Source organism: Balaenoptera physalus, assembly GCF_965194825.1.
Source record: "Balaenoptera physalus genome assembly, chromosome: X".
NCBI lineage: Eukaryota > Metazoa > Chordata > Mammalia > Artiodactyla > Balaenopteridae > Balaenoptera > Balaenoptera physalus.
In genome coordinates, this window is record NC_138903.1 from 49,189,908 (window position 1) to 49,203,700 (window position 13,793).

At 38.1% G+C, this 13,793-nt stretch overlaps 1 long non-coding RNA gene across 1 annotated transcript; it reads left to right on the forward strand.

The window, feature by feature from the left end:
* The first annotated feature begins 250 nt into the window (after positions 1-250).
* Positions 251-7,876, forward strand: LOC309652688. Its single transcript, XR_014258888.1, has 4 exons — positions 251-872; positions 1,436-1,523; positions 4,012-4,137; positions 7,127-7,876. It is a non-coding gene; the product is annotated as an uncharacterized lncRNA (long non-coding RNA).
* The last annotated feature ends 5,917 nt before the right edge of the window (positions 7,877-13,793 follow it).

The window sequence follows — 13,793 nt, forward strand, 5'->3', positions numbered from 1 at the left end:
CTCTCGTCCTGGTGGCAGGAAAGGGAGGGCGGTGGGCGGTGGAGGTCAGGGGGGTCAGATGAAGGTAGAGCGAGTCATGGCGGCGTTATTTGCGGTATCTGGGTCCTGGAGGCCCTGGAACTGCAGACAGAGCACAGAATCCGGAGTCGGCAATGGGGCCCGGGACATCGGGGCGGGGCGGGAGGTAAAGGAAAGGCCTGGAAAACCTAGGACCGCTGTGGGGTTGTAACTGCATCCCGAGATTTGTAGTGCCCCGAACAGGGTGCCAAGGAAGGAGAGTGCCTCATAAGAGTCCTTACTGCAGCCGCTCAACTCTGCAAGTGCAAAAATAGCTGTAGACAATATGTGAACGAGTGAGTGTGGCTTTGTGTTCCAATAAAATTTTATTGGGGTGGGGGGAAGGGCTTGGCAAACGAGAGCGTGACGAAAGCAATAGTCACTCAAGTTTTAAATTTCCAGTAGTATTTCACTAAATGTCTCCATAATGGTGAATCAAGTTGTGAATCCAAAACTCATCAAAAATGTGTTCTTGTCTTTTACCATGTGTTTTAAGGTGATTTTTCTGTCAGCTTGGCCATGACATAAACAATTGCTTTTGCAAGTTGCCAGATTTGGTGTGATTGGAAAGCACACACAATTAAATTACCTTGAGACTTATTTTGAAAATGTGTTCAATATTACAAAAATAGTATACATCATCATTTGGCCACAGAAGTGTTCAAATATAATTATCCTCTTAAGTGCATTTTCCAAATGACAATATTCTGTTTTCAGTGGGAAATATGAGTCGGAGAATAAAGTCAACATACAGACCTAAAGAAAGAGGTTATGATCAAGGCTTTCCCAGGGCAGTTGCGCCTGTGGTTGTAAGTGTTTTAACATTTGATGTTTTTTATTAGTAGAAATTAATTTTTGTGAAAATGTTGTTGAACTAATATAGATACAGTGATGAAGGTCTTCCATGTGATAAGGAACATTGAGCCAGGAGGATTACATTCTGGTGTTGCCTGGATGAATGCTGTTATGTTCCTGGGGAATTTGACTGATGACTTCCTTCTCATGCTTATTAACAGATTGCACACAGCCATCCCGACATAGATTAAAATAGCTTCCAAAGTCCTTGTGGGTAACTGTTTTCTTGGAGTAGTCTCTCTGTGGGTAGAGTAACTTTATTAAGAATAAGTATGCTGGGAACTCGAGGCTTTTTAGGGCATGAGCCACCTTGTCTCCTTGCATGGCCTTGCAATACAACTTTCTCTGCTCCAAAAAAAAAAAAATAAATAAGTGTACTGAATAGTATTGGAAAAATGTCTTTAGATTTATTTATGATCAAATGTATCTTTGTATTTTGTATATTTATATTGTTGACGTGTGTTAGTAACAAAACTTTTCATTTGCACACACACACCCATAGTTCCAGCAGCCCCGTGATAAGCAGCCTCAACGAGAGAAGCCACTAACTGAAACTCAGGACATTACACCTGGTCAAGAGAAAAAGGATGAAGGAGCATCTTCAGTTCAAGGTGAAGGGAAAAGGAAGAAGAATGCCTGTTGGGTGTGTGTATGTGTGTGTGTGTATGGGATGTCTCACGCATTATGATATACCAGTAAGAGAAGGAAAGAAAACAATAGAAAGGGATCTCAAACATGGCCTGAAAATTGGCTGGAGAAGTGAAGAGAGTATAATTTGCAGCTTAGGGCAATCCCTCACTATAATAAATTTTCCCCATTTTATGAATGAGAAAATTGAGGCTAAAGGATTGGGTTTATCAAAGAGCACTTGGCTTTTGAATACAAAATCTGTATTTCACTCCAAAGTTTGTGTCTTCCTACCATGAATGTTGCTGTAAAAAAGGTGAATGATTTTGCTCAAAACTCAAATGTCTGTACTGTAATGTAGCTCAGTATTGCCCCAGTTCAATGTAGTAGGATAGAGGCTCCAGAAATGAGTCATGCATGATGGCCATTGTTTCTGTAATTGATATTTTTACATGGTAAGTTTGATGAAAGCTGGGTAGTTCAGGATACTGGCATACAGGTAGCTGGTTTAGTATGATTTTTTTAAAGTGGTTTTCAAAAGGTGGTTAAATCCTTCTATGGTTAGGAAAATCAAAAGATTAATTATTCTAAGATTAACATGAGACAGACATTATTTCTCCTGGATATATATAGTATTTTGAAGCAAAACATTTACATAACTCAGGCCACTATTAAAGGTTTGTAGAATATGACTGGCAACAATGCCCTTTCATTTCTTTCTACCCCATTTCCTTTATTCTCATTGTATATTTGACTGTTATTCATAAATAATTTTACTGTTATTTTGGTTATTTTTTTTATTTAAAAGTAAAATAATTTTACTTTGTTTTACATGGGATTTATTTATGGAAAGTTACATATAGGACCTTTGGACCTAAATATAACTTTTGTTTATTTTAACAAAGTAAGTTTCTGGCTACCCCAGTAGAGGGTGGGTGTCACACTATAAGATTTGTCATGGGCCTGCAAATCCACTGAGCTAACCCTTCAGAAGATTACATTTTAATTGTAATTGAAATCCTATACATGGTATAGACTTCAGGCTTTGTAAATAGCTGATGCTCACTGCTTTTAGTACACTATAGCAAAATACAGAAATTATACATTTATTATGGTTTATTCTTAGACCATTTAAAATAAAGGTTTCATAATACAGGAAAACAAATATGTAAAGTCCATTCCTAGTTTCTGCTAATGATGCAAAAATAACCCCTTACTGAGCTGTACACTTAAAAATGGTTAAGATGGTAAGTTTTATGTTAACGTGTTTTTAAACAAAAAAAATTTTGTTTTTTGGCCGTGTGGCTTGTGGGATCTTAGTTCTCTGACCAGGGATTGAACCTGGGCTCTCGGCAGTGAAAGCACAGAGTCCTAACTACTGGACCACCAGGGAATTCACTGTTAGGTGTTTTTTTTTTTTTTTTTTTGTTACGTGTTTTTAAACCACAGTTAAAAATAAGATAACTCTTGTCTTCCTGAAGTACAATGTAGTTGTCATGTATTCTCTTTAATTTTTACTTTATATTTCTAAAAACATAAAATTTACAGAAAATTTGGAAGAATAGTACAATTAACTCATATACTTTTCACCTAGATTCACCGATTGTTAATAGTTCTTACCACATTGGTTTCATATCCTCTTCCCTTCCCCCCTATATATATACACACACACACATACACACTTACTGATATGTTTGCTATTATTACTACTGAGTCATTTAGATAAAGGTTCAACTATTATGATCCTTTACCCTAAGTACATTAGTGTATATGTAGCCTGAGAACAAAGAAAAAGTCATTCTCTTGGCTAATCACTGTACAATTATCAAAATCAGGAAATTTGACAATGAGACTATGCAATCGTTAAATACACAGTGTATATTCAAATTTCCCCAGTTGTCCCGATAATTTCCTTTATAGAATTTTTTTTGATCCAGAGTTCAGTCCAGGATCATGCATTGCATTTAGTTGTCAAGTCTGTTTAGTTTTCTGGCATTCATGACACTGACGTTTTTGAAGAGGACATACCAGTTGGTTTGCAAAATGTTAATCAGTTTGAGGTATTTTTTAAGACTTTTTCCCCACTCAACATTTATTGTTGTCTGCTCATGCCATGTAATATGCTAAGTACTAATAAGAGACATGGTTTCAACCTTGAGCTCACAATCTAGTCGGAGAGACCCAAACAAATCACTGATAAGTACAGTCACAAGTACAATATGGATAAGTACAAAGGGAGCGCCTAATTTGTCTGAGGGCAGTCTTGGGAAAGGAAGAGGGTAATAAAACCCTGTTTTCCTAGTTTCTGGTAACAGACTCCTGAAATAATGCTCTTGTGATTCTCATGCATCACATTTATTACCACACTAGCCTAAGGCTTTTACTTCACAACACTGAAGGAGTGAATATTATCATTCCCTTATTCATATCTCAAGTTTTACTTCCTAAATTGATAAACTTTTTATTTGCAAGGGCTTGCCCTGGAAGCTAATCAACAGGAACTGGCTCAGCCAAAGACTGGGTGTGGGTGTGGAGGTGGTTCTGATGTCAAGGGGAAGAGACTGCCAAATCCAGAGCCCATTGAAGAGCCGGAAGCAGGTATGTTATCTATTAAGCATGCAAATTATAGGGTGTCAGTTTTCCACAATATTATATTTTTAATAATATAAAGATAACATTACTGTTGCTTTAATAACAGAGTTCACATATAAAGATGATTTGAAATGTAGTTCAGACCTTAACTATCAGGTATAGAAACAAATTGGGTCAAAGCCATATTGAATTATAGAATGAAAGCATTTTCTTACTTTTAAGTATAAGCCCTTTAACCAACAGTTAATAATTGTCAGATGCTTTTATAGAGATCTGCATTTAACAAATGTGTAATGCATTTGTAACACACATCAGTTTGTATGAAATATGCTGAAGCGCTGAAGTAGGTTCTAGTACCAGCTCTAACATAATTTGTGTGACTCCGGGCAAATCCCTTAACTTCTAAACCCATCTTTGCTCTTATAAAAATAGTGACTTCAAATCAGATATTTAAAAATTATTTTCAATTCTCATTTTTACTTACTCTGGTTCTGTTGCATAGAATACAAAGATAAGCTGCTTTATGTGATTTTGTTTATCATAAATCGTCAAATCCTGACCTGAGTCAAATTACATTTGAATTGAGGTTTCATCACTACTAAGAAAATGAACTAACACTTTGCTTGATATTTGTTTTTCTGTTGGAGTTCTGAATGCCTGTCCTCAGATTCTGTTGAATTCTGAATTCTCTGGCTCTTAAAGAACAATTCCATTTTATTTTTTCTTCCAGCTTCATTGGTGTATAATTGACAAAAATGTGAACAATTGCATTTTAAATCCTTCCTCGAATGAAGCCTCAGATGACTGAATAATAAAATATCAAGAGACAGTCTCGTTTCTGGTCTCTGTGGCTGATCAAGTAGAGAGTGCATGTAGTCAGTGATGCTCAAGGTGACTGTTAGTAAGATACCTGTGCTGAGCACGCTCCCTGTCCCCACAGTCAGTCTTAGTGAGCTACTGTTCCTAATAACATGTGGACAGCATGATACAATCACCTCTAACCATGTCAAATGCATGAAGATTTTGCACCTTGAGGCATCAAATTGCTAAGACTGAATTTCAAAGACCATAACTGAAGTACTTCCTGAGTAATCAGTTTAAGTGTGTTTTACATGTGTGTTTTCCAAATTACTGACCATTAATCACACAGCTTCTGAATTTAAAGGAAGCACTTGATGTTTAGAGAAGGAATTACCCTGCATTAGTGTTCTAAATATTTTCACTTTACATTCCTGGCCCATTCCAGACTCTTTACGTTAAAAGATAGTTTTCAGGCTACTTTCAGGAACCTATTGAACATGGCTAAAATATACTCATAGGAAGATCATAGCCTTAAATATATATGCTATTTAAAAAAATAATAAAAGTACATGAGTATCCAATATAAAAAAATAATAAAAAGGCAACAAAATAAATCTAAGGGAAAAGGAAGGGGATTCATAATAAAAGACAGGTATGAATCATTAGGAAAAGGAAAAATAATACAACTAATAAATCAATGAGATTGCTCTTATAGAAAATATTTGTGAGTGGAAGATCCACTAGTTTAAATAATCTTGCAGAAAACAGACAAAAGGCTAAGTATACACAATACAATGGAATATTACTCAGCCATAAAAAGAAACGAAATTGAGTTATTTGTAGTGAGGTGGATGGACCTAGAGTCTGTCATACAGAGTGAAGTAAGTCAGAAAGAGAAAAACAAATACTGTATGCTAACCCATATATATGGAATCTAAGAAGAAGAAAAAAAAAGGCCATGAAGACCCAGGGGCAAGATGGGAATAAAAACGCAGACCTACTAGAGAATGGAATGGACTTGAGCATACGGGGAGGGGGACGGGTAAGCTGGGACAAAGTGAGAGAGTGGTAGTGTATATATGGACATATATACACTACCAAACGCAAAATAGATAGCTAGTGGGAAGCAGCCGCATAGCACAGGGAGATCAGCTCGGTGCTTTGTGACCAGCTAGAAGGGTGGGATAGGGAGCGTGGGAGGGAGGGAGACGCAAGAGGGAAGAGATATGGGGATATATGTATATGTATAACTGATTCACTTTGTTATAAAGCAGAAACTAACACAACATTGTAAAGCAAGTCAATACAAATGTTAATAAATAAATAAATATACAGTGAAAAAAAAAAGACACTAACAGATATTGACTATATTATCTACCTGTCTATCTAGATATTTGGCTCTCCAGGTTTTTTTCCTTTCTCTCCACCCCGCTTCTGTCCTTTTTTTTCTTCCAGACTGTGAGACATGGTACTGTTTTCCTTCACAATGTGATGTTACTTTTGATGGTAATGGCTTAAAACTAGTGTAACCATATAATTTATTATACAAACTGGAATGCTTTTAGGTGTGTAGAGAGTCACTACTCATAATTATAGCAGGAGTATGGATGAAAACAGGGACAAATGGTTCACCTACTACTATGTAAGGGCTAAACTGGCTCAAAGAAAGTTTTGTACTTTTCCACAGTAGAGCCAAAACAAATGCAATACTAGCCTTTCTGTTTTCCATTTAAGTAATTCTAAGTGTGACATTACTGTTTTAGATATCCTATATTAAGAATATTTTTTTCAAGTCAAAACATTTAAATGAACTTTTAAAAAGTTTCTTTTGTTTCTTAGGTTTTTTATTTGTTGTTTGGTTGGATTTTTACTAAAAGTATAAAAAAATGTTGCTTTCTATCCAAAACTACCTCTGAATGGAAGCATTGGGTTTAATCAGTTCTGAACTTGAACAGTCTCTTTGTTTCTCTGTACCACCAGAAAGAGTGGTGTGTTTACAAATATTGTTAATGTGCCTGAAAGTCTACCTTCAAAGTCTCTACAGAGGTTTAACTGTATATAAGCCAAGGGTCACCCTTAGGGTTCTGGGTTTAGTCCATTTTATAAAACTAAGACCGTAGTGTCCTCTGTATCCCTTTAGCGTCATCTGAATAAAGTTCTAACTAATATTCCCAAATGTTATGTTATCTTACAGGTGAAGGGCAACCACAGGTTTAAATGAAGACAAACTGTAACCATGCAGGCTGCTCTTGTGTTGGAAACATGACTTGTTCAAATTCGCTCAGTAAAGTTTTGCAGTTTTGTCCAAAGAAGTCTTGTGTGTCTTTTGTTCAATTTATTCCTAGGTATTTGATGCTATTGAAAATTGTACCTTTTTTTGGAAATTTTATATTTTGTTTAATCTGGTATATAGAGACCTAATTTTTGTGTATTCTTTTTTCTACCCAGCAACCTTGCTAAAATATGCTTATTAAGTCCTAAAGTTTATCTTTAGATCCTTTTCAGTGTTCAACATACATAATCATATCATCTTTGAATACTAATAAGTTTTGTTCCTGCCATTTTAAACATTATAGCTTTTATTTCCTTTTCTCATTTTAAAGCATTAGATAGACCCACCCAGGAAAATAATGTTGAACAGAACTGGTGATAGTGGACATCCTTGTTTTTCCCTGATGAGAAATGGAAAATTTTCAATATTTCACCATGGTGTTTACTGTGCTTTTCTTTTGGTAGATATACTTTATCATTCTATTCTGTTATTAGTTTGCTTAGACTATTCATCTTGATTACATGTTGAATTTCACCAAACACTTAAAGTGCACTTATTGAGATGATCATAAGATTTTCCCCTCTATTAATATGTTAATGGGTTGAATTAAATGGATAAGTTTCTATGTTTAAGCCAACTTTATATTCCTAAAATAAACACAGTTTGGTCATGAGTAATCTATGTGCTAATAATTTGTTTAGGATTGTGTGTGTCCTCATGAGTGACACTAGCCTATACTTTTATTTCATGTACGCTCTTTCTTTGACTTTGGTATCAAGGTTATGCTAGCTTCATACAATGAGCTGGGATGTAAAACCTCTTCTTCTATTCTCTAGAGCTTCAAGGCTGTGAGTAATGTAGGGCCAGGCTCTCCTGTGATCAGCTGTTTCTGAATTGCCTTTCTCTTTGAAGATAGGACTTTACTTAAAAGGTAGAGACAGAAGGGGCAGCTCCAGGTTGCCATCCCTTCAAACTTTGTGAGGTGCCCATCTTCCCTGCAAGATACCTCTAATGATGCTGTCACTCTGAAAGCTACCTGCTCCTGTTTCTATGCTGATACCAATCTCCTCTACACAGAAAGTTAAAAGTCACGGCTCTGTTAACTGGCCTAGATGATTTTGATCTGTCCTGTATGGTCACGAATGGCTGACCAACCCTGGAGCTATGTAAAATTATGACCGTAGCTTCATTTATTGAGTTCTTTTATCTAATAATGATAGGATTTACTATAAAAACTCACATTTACAGAGTATGTACTGTTAGCCATTTTTGTGTGCTAGATTCTGTACATGTATGACCTCATCAGATCCTCACAAAGGAAGTCAGAGTTTTCACAAAATTGAGAATCTCTGACTCCAGTAAAAAGCAGATTGGGGGTTCGAGTTCTGAGTTCAAAACCCTTGCTCTTTTCTCAGAGTAGAAGCTCCTGAAGTGTTGAGTACAGAACTGATGGTGTATATAATGACTTCAGTTATAATCTGATGTTTTTAACAGATTTAATATAAATTTAAAAAATATATAAAATTGTTTGACTTAAAAGGCTTTGTTCTTCTCTTGAAGGAAGGGTTTCCCAATATGTGAAACACAGACCACATACTGCAGATGAAGCGTTGCCCCAGATGGTATTCCAGACGAAATCATTGATATTAAAAACAAACATTTAAAAATAATAACATGCTTATCTTATAGTGCTACAGAAAAATATAACTAGAACACTAAACCTTTTGGGGACAGTTTGTGGAGAGACAGAGAAAAAAACTTACGCCACAAGCCTCATGGCAAAATGCCACAATATCCCCTGCAAACACACCTATCCTTCCAAGTTATTCAGAGGTGGGGAGGGAGCAGCCACAAATCTCTTATTTCCTCTGCAAAATCCTCCACTGGCTTGACAGTCACAGATCACACTCAGAAGCCCCCAACTGCCTGATTCCAGCCTTATACCCCTATTAATATATACGAGAGCAAGTTACATCTCTGAGCTCGCATTTTTATCTTAAAACACCCCAAAAAAACAGTTCTGAAGAAAAGACCCTGCTCAGAATCCATCCTGCTTAAGGAATAATAAATGCAATTATTTCTCCCTCTTAATACAGGTTTAAAGATACTTCCTGACCCAAAAGGACTGAAAATCTATGGTTCAAATAAAAAGACTAAACGTAGGGTATCCCAATTTGCTACAAAATATGTGAGAAGTCCCTAGGCTGTAGAGTTGGATGAAAGGATTAGAATGTAAGTAGAAGAGGGAAAGGGAGCAGGGCAACTGGCTGAGGCCAAACGACTTGGGTCCTACCTACTCTGTCTGCGTACAGGCCATGGCATGAAATAGCCATTGGTTTCGATCCTGCCTCTGACACGCACTGTGTGATGGTGGGAAAGGTATCTATATCCTTTGGGTCTGTTTCTTCATTTCTAAAATAGGAATTAAAATATTTACACTAAATGATTGCTGTGGTGAAATAAGTGAGGTAGCATATGGATACATATGGTGTTTGCCATGGGGGATATTACACTGGTGGGGCAGAGAAGACACATAAACAGAAGAGCAGTTGAAGTGCAAAGGAGGAACACAGGGAAGGAACCTAGAAGAAAAGTGATGAGTGGGGTGGCCGCAAAGCAGGAGGAAAACAAGGAGAGGAGACTCGTGAGGGTGAAAGAGGCCAACTGGACTTCCCACACCCACTGATCCCTGGGTTCACATACTTGATTCTGTTGATATAAGGCTGAGTGACATCTATGCCTTACACTTAAAACTAAAATAACCAGATTGGCAGTGTTGTGTTTATTCAAGAAGTATTTACTGAGAGCCTAGTCTCTTCCTTAGCCCCTTTGTGTATGGGAAGGCTTTAGCGAATTAGCCAATGCAGCCCCTGGGGGCTGATATGAGAAAGTAGCAGTGACCAAGTTTCATTATAAATATAAAAGTGGGCAATACACTGGTACTAGTTGATTCTGGCAAGAGTGTGGGGTAAAGGGCACAAGCTCCCTGTGCCAGAGATTCCCAAGATCACCCTCAGGCTTGATGATCTGCTAGAAGGACTCACAGGACTCAGAAGCTGTTATACTCCTGGTTTGGTTTATTACAGTGAAAGGATACAGATTAGAATCAGCAAAGGGAAAAGGTGTATGGGATGGAGGCCAGGAGAAACCAGGTGCAAGATTCCTTTCCCAGGGGTCCCTTCCCAGTAGAGTTGCATGGGGACATGCTTGTATATTCTCCTAGCAATGGTGTGGGACAATACATGTGAAATGTTGTCAACCAGGGACGGTCATCTGAACCTTGGTGTCCTTGTTTTTTTTGGGGAGTCAGTCACATAAGCATGCAGAGTTCATGTGACTGATCTCAGTTACTCAGACCATATCTCCCCAGAGCAAAACCAGACATTCATCATAAATCACATTGTTAGGATAAGCTTATTTGATCCTGCTGGTACAGCATGGCCCAAGGTCTCAAACATGCAGAAACTCTTATCAGGCAAAATATTCGAAGGGCTCAGAAGTTATCTTTCAGGAGCCATCCAAGGGCCAATCCCGGAGGCAGACTTTTCTTTGGTATGTGCAGGATTTGAGCAACCCAGGCCCACTGAGGTAACCCTTTCGTGCACATCCCCCTCTAAGAGAACAGAAGTTTGCAAAGAGATATTTCCTATGATCTCTTGTTTATAATGTATTATTTCCAATAACCAAATGCTGGTTTAATAATGGTGTAGGGAGGAAAAATATCTTTTTTCTCTACCCTTCGAAGTTCTTGGCTGGGGCTGCTGTAACAAAAGACAGATAACAAGAGAAAAGCATATTAATTTGTTTAATATAAGTTTTACAAGACCCGAAGAAGTGGTTAAACCTGAGCGTTTTATGCTAGATTTGATGAAGAGTGGGAAGTCCTGGAAAAATGTGATAAGATAAAAAAGAATGTGAGCCGAGTGTAATAAACTAGGGGAAACATCAAGGCCTGTCTGTTCAGATTCTTGTCAGTGTCCCTGTGTCTTTGGAGATAAGGATGCTCCTTTCCTCTGGGTAGAGGGAGGGCACCTCTCACATGAGGGTCTTATGACCTATTTCAGAGAAAGGTCAGAAAATCCTGCCTGTACCTGCTGCTTCTTAAATTCCTTCAGCTGGAAATATTCAACATGTCAAGGTGCCATATTTTGGGGTAGCGTGTCCTGAACTTCATCATCCTCTAAACTTGATTATCTAGTGTCATCATCACTCAGACAAAACCCCCCAATCAACCAAGCCAAACCGAACCAAACCAAACCCAAAACCAAAGACAAAAGAGTCTTGTCTGAGCCCCTGCTGGGAATCAAACTCCTTGCTCTGGGCTAGGCAGGCTCTGAGGACATAGGAGTGATTGATTCAGGCAGGATATAAGTTCTCAAAGAGCTCAGAGTTAATGAGTAGAGAACCATCCAGAAGATAATGATTGATAGAACAAGTATGATGAGAGCCATGGCAGGGGAGAGCCAGGGGGTGCTCAGAATACAGAGGAGAGCCCTGTAACCCAGGTGGTCAGGAATGGCTTCTCCCAGGGGGTGATGTGAGTGCTCTAGGTACTGCTTCACTATAAGTACATTTCAATCTCTCTGTTACTACCCTTTTTAAAAAAAAAATCCTCACTGCTCTGTTACCCTCATTTTATAGGTCAAGTAATGGAAGATAAGAGAAGATAAGTACCTTGTTCAAGGTCAAATCACTAGCCCCCAGTGCAGCTAGTTTTCAACCCAGGACTCTTAGAACCCCTATGTGCTTCTCATTATAACCATCTATTTGCTTTTAATATGGTCTTCTGTCTTAATTCACATTCACCATACATATGTTTCTTTGCTCTGCTTGTCCCATGAATTCTTTCTCTTTAATTCATCTGGAGTTTATTTATTTATTTATTTTTACAGCTTTAGTGCCAAACCACCAAAATATTTTTCAAACTGGCTGTAAAATTTTGCATTCTCACCAGCGGTGTATGAGGGTTGCTTCACATCCTCATTAACTCTTGGGATGGTCAGTCTTTTTAATTTTAGCCATTCTAAAAGGAGTGCGTGGCATCTCCTTGTGGTTTGAATTTGCATTTCAACATGTTGAGCCTATTTTCATGTGCTAATTTTTCATCCACATTTATTCTTGTCTGTTCACATTTCTTGTACATGTTTTATTGGGTTGTCTTTTTTTTTTGGCTGCATTGGTCTTCCTTGCTGTGTGCAGGCTTTCTCTAGTTGCGGTGAGCGGGGGCTACTCTTCGTTGCAGTGCGTGGGCTTCTCATTGCGGTGGCTTCTCTTGCTGCGGAGCATGGGCTCTAGGTGAGTGGGCTTCAGTAGTTGTAGCACGCGGGCTCAGTAGTTGCGGTACACGGGCTCCAGGGCACATGGGCTTCAGTAGTTGTGGCACATGGGCTCTAGAGCGCAGGCTCAGTAGTTGTGGGCACACGGGCTTAGTTGCTCTGCAGCATGTGGGATCTTCCTGAACCAGGGATCGAACCCATGTCCCCTGCCTTGGCAGGCGGATTCTTAACCACTGTGCCACCAGGGAAGTCCCTGGGTTGCCTTCTCTTTTTTTTTGGATCTACTATTTATTTTTATTTTTACTTGGTATTCTGAAATTTTACAGTAATATCCCTTTGTCTAAGTCGTTATTCATTTGTGTTGGATACACATGGCCTTCATTTCTAAGGCACATTCTTGCATTATTTCTTTGATACTTTTCTCTGCCTTTTCCTCTGTTCTCAGTATCTAAGTATCTGGAAAGTTTTAAAATCTAATTCTAGATCACCTTTATTAAGACTTAAAAAAATTGTTTCACTCCTTTTGTCTGTTTATGCAACTTTCTGGAAGATTTGCTCAACTTGTTTTTTCAAGCCTTCCATTGAATGTTTCATATTAGCTGCCTGATTTCCAGGAGGTTTTTTGGAAATCTATTTTTTTTCACTTCAATAAAAAATTTAAAAACACAAAAAACAAAAAAAATCTACTTTTTGGGAATTCCCTGGTGGTACAGCGGTTAGGACTCCACGCTTCCACTGCAGGGGGCATGGGTTCCATCCCTGGTTGGGGAACTAAGATCCTGCAAGCCTCACAGTGTGGCCAAAAAAAAATGTACTTTTCTACTTTTTCTTAATTAATGGGTGATTAAAATATAAACATACACTTAATCCAATTAAGGTCTCTTTATTGAGTTCTGAAACCAATATTACGGCAAATTCCTACAAAATCTTGGAAATTCATTTTTTTCCCTTCCCAATGGAAGAGTTTACAGAGCACTGAAGTTGTGTGTTGCCCATAGACTTACAAACCCTGGTGTCCCCTAGCCTTGACAATAACCTTTTGTAAAGGACAAAAGATGGCCCATGGGAGCAGAAATTCTTAGGTTGTATCAACTTTGGAGTGTTTTCAATGAGCTGAAAGCCAGGGAAAACTGGCTGATGTTTGCTCTTTCCCCCAAGTCACCTGATGACTGTCTTTGATTCAGAAATATAGGTGAAGAGGCACTCAAAGGATGACAGAAAATACAGGGAATGAGGGAATGTAGGGAGTTGTTTTTTGTTTTGTTTTTTTTCTTATGGAAGAAGATAAATCCCTGACATCTGGTCAGTTTAGA